Consider the following 9,731-nt stretch of genomic DNA (forward strand, 5'->3'; position numbering starts at 1 on the left):
ATAAACAACAAATTTAAGTTTGCACAGAGCCAAGAACAAAAAGAAAAAAAAAAAAAAAAAAAAAAACTTCAATAAAAGGATAAATTTTGAAACCACTTTGAAGGCCACCTCTCTGATTTTCTCCGTATAGGCCACTATACTAGATGTCACCTAACACAACATCCCCTAGTAATTGGCAGGGGAACAAGAAGCTGGAGTCATGTGCCCCTTCCCAACAGCAAGTCCAAAATTGGGGGTTGTTAGAACAAACTCCACAAGGAAAAGAACTTCAGTATTGGTTCCTCTTTGTAGATGAGAAAAATTCAACCTAGTTAGATCAACCACTAAACTACAAAAAGCAGCACAGTAAAGAGTTCTGAAGATAATGGGTGATGCTGGTTTGAATAACTGGTATTAGATAGTCTAGAGCCCTTATAAGGGCTTATAATAAAATTCCCCGTTATTGTCTGCATTATCAGTTAGAGCGTTAGTTAACACGTGGTAGAATGAGGATTTATGCAAGGCAGAGCGCGGCAAAGCATTTCACTATGAGAACAAGCGCATCTAGTGAGAGGCAAACCAATTGGACTCTAAATTACACACACCTGAATGACAAGACTCCAGACCACATGTAAATGTAAAACATTGAATTTTAAAATGCCAACACTACAATATCTAAATATCTATTATAAATGCACATAGCTGCCAGGTTTACTGCCCTCCCCCCCTTTTTTTTTTTAGGAACTAGTGTTACATTGTGGTTAAGACTTATATCTCCTCCCCCTTGAAAAAGCCCACATTCTATCCCAGTGATGTTTTGTAAGATTTAACAGCCCCAATTGTTAAACTCTTAGATCAAGTTATAACCAGTTTTATTGCAAAAGGACCCTGTACACATTTTTCAATTCTAGTACCTTCATAGCTACCCAAGTCAGTAACATACAGAAACATACATCGTGAGAAGCAAGAAGTAATCACCCATCTCTTCTTCGGATCAGCAACTTGTCCCACCTGAGCTACATCACTGAGGCCTGTCAACAGTCACTTTTCGCATTCATCCTCAATGTAAAATGGAATGACTTAAGTACACATGTAATATATTATAAACAATTTCTTACCAAAAGAAAGTCACAAATTAAACTAAAGTATTTTACTGAATTTACTACAAAACACCATAAAAACGGCCTGGCAGTTAAGCTCGTTCACCCTGTATCTGCTGGTGAGCTGGATGTCTTTGGGCATGATGGTGACTCTCTTGGGGTGGATGGCGCACAGATTGGTGTCTTGGAACAGACTCACCAGGTACACCTCGCTGGCCTCCTTCAGGGCGCTGATTGGCCACGCTCTGGAACCTCAAGTCCATCTTGAAGTCCTGGGCGATCTCCGCACCAGCCTTTGGAAGGGCAGCTTCCGGGTGAGCAGCTTCCGGATGAGTAGAAGTGGACTTCTGGCAGTGGTGATCTCCCACAGCGCTATGGTGCGGGGCCTGTAATGATGGGGCTTCTTCATCCCGCCAGTAGAGGGGGCGCTCTTCCGGGCCTTTTTGGCCTTGGCTGTTTGTTGGGGACCTTCCCCCTCACTGATGGATTTCCAGGTAATCTGCTTGGTTAAACACCTAAATCTGAGACCACTTCTCGGATTGCCGCGTCGCTGTCCAAAGGAGAACCGCAGCCTCCTAACCAAAGGGATGGTGCTTCTCCGACAAATCATCAAACCGCTCTCTTTTGCTTTGTTTTTAACTTATTTTGTTTCTCTTAAATATCTAGTTGAGTTTTTGTTTTTTTTCCTTCTAGCTCTCCCTCCCCACTCCATTTTGCTATTTCATTTTGTTGTTGTTACTACATTGATTTTTCTCAAATGCCTAGTGTTCTCTGGACGTTCAATCCAAATATGTGGTTATGGACCAAAAAAACAGTGCGGATTAGGACGGTGCCAGTCTTGGTGTGCCGCTGTGAGTTAATGAGCCAGACTGCAAAGACGTTTGAACTACAAAGTCGGTGGTTCAAGCTCACCAGTCTCTCCTTGGATACCCTATACAGAGTCGCTATGGGTCGGAACCGACTCGATGGCACATAACAACAACAACAATGTGTTTCCTCCACTCTTCACATTGTTGTTGTTAAGTGTCGTTGAATTGGGTCCAACTCATATCAACCCTGTATAAGGTTTCTGAGGAGCGCCTGGGTGAGCTTGAACTCCCGACCTTGAGGTTCAAACTGACTGCAGTCCAGCGCATTAATGAAATGACTAAGTATTGAATGAGTAATTAAATGTACCTATGATTACAAAACATTTTTCTCTCCTAGAGTGTTAGTTTTTTTATTTGTTTTTAGGTTGTTTTCTTTCTATTAAATATCTAGCTGGTTTTTTTTTTGTTTTTGTTTTGTTTTGTTTTGTTTTGTTTTGTTTTATTCTCACTCCCCTAACCTACTTCATTTTCTATTTCATTTGCTTTGCTGCACTGATTTTTCTCCAATGCCTGGTGTTCTCTGGATATTCAATCCAAATCTGTGGTTTTGGACTAAAGGCAATGCTGGTTAGGAAGATGCCATTAAGTTTCTTCTACTCTTACACAGATCTGACTATAGCTGAAGGAGGGGACTGACTATAAGCAGAAGATATTAAATGTGTATAGGATGTTTGGGATGAAAGAGTTTTCTTTAATTCACCAGAATGGGAAGGAAGGCTTAAGAAATTACCTAACCCACTCCAATGCCACAGTTTCAAAGCCTGAGATCTTATGCTGTCACAAACCAGGAGTCCAGGCTTTCCTAAAGCTGATAATTAACTGTGGAGTTGAGGCACCTTTCTTTTTGGCTTAGAGTAAACTTTACAGTATCTGTGACTCAACAGAGGGTGAGATAAGAACTAGCCCTTCAATGGCTGTGATTACTTAGTACTTCTGTTTTCTGAGTTCTATACTGACTATCTGTATACACAAATATTAAACCAGTTACCCTCCCCACCATAAGGAGCTCTAGTAGTGTAGTGGTTACGAATCAGGCTGCAAACCGCAGATTAACTGTTTGAAACTACCAGCTGTTCCGTGGGAGAAAGATGAGGCTTTCTGCTCCCGTAAAGATTTACAGCCTTAGGAACCCTGTACAAGGTCACTATGAGTCGGTACTGACTCCGCAGCACATAACAACAACAACAACCCTCCCCACCATAAGAAGAGTTCCAGCTTCCAGTCTCTTCAGATGCTCTGAGTTTGTATTCTGACCACTGTTATAAGGCTTTATCTTCTTTTGTGTGTCCTTTCAGTATGTCATTGAAATCCTTGATAACCCTAATTTTCTCTATCCTATAATTTAATTCACTTTGCATATTTTCTCAACCTATTCAATAAAAGTTTATTGAAATGGGAAGGTAAATATAGCAATTAGCTTGCATCTTTAGCAAAAATTCCCTAGAAGGTATTAAATGTATGAAATATGAAATTTCACTCCATTCATTCTCAATGCAATGAATAGTTGTTGGGTGCCATGGAGTCCATTCTGACTCATAGGGAAATTGTATAGGGTTTCTGAGGCTGTAAACCTTTACAGGAATAGAAAGCCTCATCTCTCTTCTACAATGGATAGTAATGATTCTAAAACCATTTTTAAATCACTCTCTCATGAGGTTCTGTGGGTATTAAGCAGGTTCATGTCTGTGAGTAAGCGTTTAGTGTGATCTGCCTTGGAGAGGATCTAATCCAAGGTCTTGCTTAGAGCCTGGTGTAGTGTAGTGAATTATTTATGTTCTTTTAGCCTTAGTCTTTGTAACTCTTGCCAAATGCTAGCCTGAGTAACGGAATGTGAGAGAAATTGATAGGCTAGCATGATTTAACTGTGGATATTAATAGAGTTTATTGTAATTGTAAAAACTTGAAAGCATGGGTATAAAATGAGTCATTTCAGAAGGGGAGATGATATCTCACTACCATCAAAGTCGAACCAGGAGTGAAGCACTTTGAATGCTGAGATTCCTGTGCAAGGAACCTCCTAGAGGAATGGAAGAGGAAGAAACAGAAGAAGAACAAAGAATCAGAGCACAATACAGAGTGGTAGACTTAGCAGCCCATGGAGCAAGTAGAGTTCAATGTCTTTGGGCAGGAGACTTGCTTGTAAAGTGGGGTACTTCCAGACATTTAATTTTGGGAGCTATATTTGATGATTCACAGAGCTAAATCCAAGTGCCTTTAGGTTGAGACTTATGGTGGAATAGTGTGTTCTGTGGGAATTTATCAGCAATCTCCCAAGTGCATTGTAACATTGGCTAGAAGGAATAGACAGCTTGTGGGTATAGCTGAGGAGAACTTGTCCTAACTGGAACTGTGCCCTGAGCATTTTCTGATCCTGTTAACTTCGTTAATAACAGCTACATAACTGTTAGTATTGTCTCTGAGTTCTGTGTGGTCACTGCAATGAATTATCAAACCCAGTTCAGAAGTGAGTGCTGTGGGAGGGATGGTTTATAGACACATTTAATGTACCATGCCTCTCTTTTCTACTGTCTATAAAAGGTAATCTGGTCTCTGAAACAGGAGTCCTGGTATGGCACTGTAGGATAAACACTGAACTGCAAGGGCAATTTGAACCACAAGATCAGTGGTTCAAACCCACCAATTGCTCATTAGAAACCCTATATAAGGTTGCTATGAAACCCTATATAAGGTTGCTATGAGTTGGTGGCACTTAAGCAATAATTATGTGTATATATATATATATATATATATATATATATATATATACATACATAAAACATATAAAGATATAGATACATAAAAGTAGTGTTGTTGAAGTTAGGTGCCATTGAGTTGGTACCAACTCATAGCAACTCTATGGACAACAGAACAAAACACAGCCTGGTCTTGGGCCAATCTCACAATCATTGCTATACCTAAGCCCATTGCTGCTGTCACTGTGCCAATTCATCTTATTAGAGGTCTTCTTCTTTGTCTCCACCCTACCACTTTATCAAACATGATATCCTTCTCCACTTACTGGGTCCTCCTGACAATAAATCTGAAATTTGAGAGACAAAGTCTGGCCATCCGGGCTTCTAAGGAGCACTCTGTACTTCTTCCAACACAGATTTGTTTTATGGGTTGGTTTTTTTGTTTTGTTTTGTTTTTTGGCATTCCAACACCATAACTCAAAAGCATCAATTCTCCTACAGTCTTCCTTATTCACTAACCAAATTTCACATACATATAAAGTTATTGAAAATAACCTTAGTTCTCAAACTGACATCCTTGTTTTTCAAAACTCTAAAAAGGTCTTGTGCAGCAGATTTGCCTAATGAAATACATCATATGATTTATTGACTGCTGCTTCCATGAAGGCTGATTGTTGATCCAAGCAAAATGAAGTCTTTGACAACTTCAATCTTTTCTCCATTTATCTTGATGTTACTTATTGGTCTAGTACTGAGAATGTTTGTTTGTGTTTTTTACATTGAAATGCAACCCAAACTGAAGGCTATGGTGTTTGATCTTCATCAGTATGTTTTTAGGTTATCTTCACTTTCAGCAAGCAAGGTTGTATCATCTGAATATAGCAGGTTGTTAATGAGTCTTCCTCCAATCCTGAGGTCAGTTTGAGCCACAATGTCAGAGGTTCAAATGCACCAGTCTCTGTTTGGAAACCTTATACAGGGTTACTATGAGTCAGAACCAACTTGACAGGACTTAATAACAGCAACATATATATATATATATATATCTTGAGAGAGAGAAAGTCCTGCTGGGCCACTGTAGAATAAATGCTGGACTGCTATCCACAAGGTTGATGGTTCAAAATCACCAGCTGCTCCTTGAGAATGTTATGCAAGGTTGGATGAGTCAGAACTGACTCAACGGCATTTAACAATATATTTTTGTTGTTTTTAAGTGCAATCAAGTAGATTCTGACCCATAGCGACCTTGTATAGGGTTTCCAAGGAGCAGCTGGTGAGCTTGAACCACCGACCTTGCAGTTCAAACAGCTTTGCAGTCTAGTGCATTAACCAACAGCGCCACACACTAAAACATAAAAATATGTTTTAGGGGAAAGGAAAAATAACTAAAGGAAGAAACAAGGGAGTGAAAGAGTAAACATGTTGAATACAACATGTTTGATTGACTGCTCATTGTATTAAAGACATTGCATTGGTGCTAGGGCTAGCATGTCCTCATATAGGCCAACATCATTGATCTCTTTTGCTTTAGCTAACCAACAATAGGAGGATACTCTTTGATTCATGGCAACCATCTATTTTTGCTAAATAAATTATTTTCCTAGATTAGAAATATTTTCTAGACATATAACACTGCTACTAGTTAATTTAAGAAATTATTGTCCCTGTCTAGGCATCTTGGATCTCAACATCCAACAGGAAGGCTAGTTTTTCAGAATCAAAACATAAAAAGACATTCTAATGCTGTCCCTGCAGCATTGAATGCATCATTAAATGCAATACCAGGAAAATATTTGAGCATGAGTCATAAACCTTTATTCTGGGTAATAAATTATATTTAGAGGAGGTCAGTAACCACACTTTACCTTCTAGCTTCATATATTGAACAGACTCATTTTCTCAAGTATTACTTTGAAGACATGCAAAAATCCCTCCAAAATGCTTTTTTGAACATTAGTCATAAAATGAATGATATCTCACAAACATATTCTCATTTCTTTTCATGAAAAACAAAATGACTATAAAAGTACCTGGCTAGATGAAGGAGTGTTTGTGGAGGAGTATGTGTAAAATTTTGCAGATAGAAGAGTAAGTGGTGAGGAAAGTCATTGGATATTAAGTAGAGATACAAGGGTGCTTCAAAAACTTGGTGGAAGAATTCCAGTATCTTTTAATTCCATTTTTCCATGAACTTTTTGAAGACCTCTTAAATAGCTTTCATTTGGCAAGGAAGAGGGGTAGGGAAAAAACATATGTTGTTGCTAAATTCCAACAAATTGTTTCCGATTCATAGCAACTCTACACCAAAAGAGCGAAACACTGCCTGGTCCTGCATCATCTGCAGAATTATTGCTATACATGAGTCCATTGTTAATGCCACTGTGTCAGTTCAACCCACTGGACCCCACTTTACCAACAATGATGTCTTTCTCCAAGGACTGATTCCTCCTGATAACATGTCCAAAGTATGAGAGACAAAGTAAAGTCATCCTCACTTCTAAGGAGAGTTCTGGCTGTACTTCTTCCAAGACAAATTTGTGTGTTCTTCTGACAGTCCTTGATAATTTCAATGTTCTTCACCAACACAAAAATTCAAATGAATGCATAGACTATTCTATGGTCTTCTTTATACATGGTACATCTTTCACATAAAATTTAAAATATCATGGCTCCTGTTAGGTGCATCATAGTCCTCAAAGTGACATTTTTGCATTTTAATACTTCAAAGAAGTATTTTGCAGCAGATTTTCCTAAAGCAATACATCTTTTGATTTTCTGATTGATGTTTCCATGAATGTTGACTGTGGATTGAAGTCTTTGACAATATCAATTTTCTTTCCATTTATCAAGATGTTATTTATTGGTCCAATTGAGATCGTTTTCATTTTATTTACCATGAAGTGCAACACATACTGAAGTCTTTGATATTCACTAGTAAATATTTTAAGTCCTTTTCAATTCCCACAAGCAAGGTTGTGTCATCTGAATATCTCAGGTTGTTTACTGTGTCGTCTTCCAATCCTGTTGCCATTATTAACTTCATATAATACAGCTTCTTGGATTATTTGCTCAACATACAGATTGAATAAGTATGGTGAGAGGGTTCAACCTGTGCCCACACTTTTTCTGATTTTAACCATTCAGTATCCTTTGTTCTGTTCTGTTCTAACAACTACCTCTTGGTCTGTGTAGCGGTTCCTCATGAGCACAAATAAGCATTCTGAAAAGCCCATACTTCACAATGACCTTTTTCTTTTATCATATATGATGTTCTTTATGTCATCCCACAACTCATTATCGTCACTCACTAGTGTCTAATGGTCTCTAGATTCAGGTACATATACTCAATTTTGGGTCAATTTTGGGTCTCATTGACTTTAAAAAAAACTTTTTAACTTTATTCTGAAATTGCATGAGAGTAATTGATGGTATATTCCAGAGTATTTATAATGACTAAGTCATTTGTCTTGAAAAATTCTATCCAGTGAACTCCAGCATTATTTCTATCACCAAAGTCATATTTTCCAACTACTGATCCTTCCTCTTTGTTTCCAACTTTCGCATTACAATCATCACTATTGTGAGTGCATCTTGATTGCATGTTTGATTAATTTCAGACTGAAGAAGTTGGTAGACTCCTTCAATTTCATCACTGACTTTAGTAGTTTGAACATTAATTAGAATAATAGTGGTATTTACCTTGTAGGCTAAAGGATATTATCCTATCACAGAGAGTATTGTACTTCAATATATTCTTTTTGACAATGAATATGACTCCATTCCTCTTGAATTTGTTGTTCCAGGTATAGTAAACCATATGGTTGTCTGATTCAAAATACCATTTTATTTCAACTCACTAATAACAATCTTTTTGCATTGCATTGTATTTTTTGAAATTGCAATATTTTTAGATTCATATTTCATACATTTTTAATGAATATTTGCAGCTGTTTCTCCTCATTTTGAGTTGTGTCCCATTAGCAGATAATGGTCCTGAAATCTTAACTTCATCTACATCATTAATCTCAACTCAACTTTGAGGAGGAAGTCCTTCCCCAGATGTATTTTGAGGGGCTTCCAACCTGAGAACTCATCTTCTGGCATTGTATCTGACAACATTGCAATGCTATTCTGAAGTGGTCCACATCTCCTTTCTAGTCTCTCTTAGTCTGAAAGCTCCACTGAAACCTTTCCACTGTGTGTGAACCTCCTAGTATTTAAAATACTGGTGGCATAACTTCCAGCATTATAGTCATATACCAGTCATCACAGTGTGAAAAAGGATAGACAAGTGGAGACAATAAATGTATACTGGTTTGAAAATGACAAATTTTCATTACAGTACTTGACATGCACAAGCCAAGACAATCAAACTCATGGTGTTCTTAAAAGGTAGATATGCAAAAGATTAATTTGAAAATCATGCCATGGCAAGGTCAAGAAAGAAAAGTCTGAGACTTGAGACTGTCAATTTGTCAGAATGCAGAAGATTGCTCATAGAAGCAAGGCTTGGTTAGAGCAGAACCATTTATAAATTACTATGACACTTTAGGATAAGAACTGGACTGCTATCCACACAGTTGATAGTTCAAACCCATCAGCTGCACCTCAGAAACTGTACAGGATAGCTATGAGTCAGAACTAATTTGATGGCACTTAATAACAACTACTCTACTTTGTTGTTATTGTTAGTGGTGTTATGTGTCATTGAGTCTGTTCTAACTCATAGTGACCCTATTTAAAACAAAACAAGGCACTGCAATCCTGTATCACCCTCAAAATTATTGCCATGTTTAAACCCATTACTGAAGCCATTTTGTTAATTCATCTTGTTAAATGTATTCATCTTTTTCTCAGATCCTAATTTTTTTGTGCCAATTTCACAAAATAACAAAATGTAGTGGTGCATCATAGACTCAACCAGAGATAGCAGTTAGGAAACAAAGTTCTTTATAAGAAAAGATAATATATTAAAAATCATTTTCATTTTTTTTCTTTCTTTAAAAAACAAAACAGGACAACAAACAAGATGGCGGATCGGGTGGACGTATAGCAGAGAGCTCTGCCAACAACAACACACAATACCTGAC

General features: G+C 37.7%; 1 pseudogene; it reads right to left on the bottom strand.

Moving 5' to 3' along the window:
- LOC102836431 overlaps positions 1-1,689 on the bottom strand; it is a 29,749-nt pseudogene extending 28,060 nt beyond the window's left edge.
- Positions 1,690-9,731: the final 8,042 nt, after the last annotated feature.

The sequence above is a fragment of the Chrysochloris asiatica genome, unplaced genomic scaffold (assembly GCF_000296735.1).
Source record: "Chrysochloris asiatica unplaced genomic scaffold, ChrAsi1.0 scaffold00332, whole genome shotgun sequence".
Taxonomy (NCBI): Eukaryota; Metazoa; Chordata; class Mammalia; order Afrosoricida; family Chrysochloridae; genus Chrysochloris; species Chrysochloris asiatica.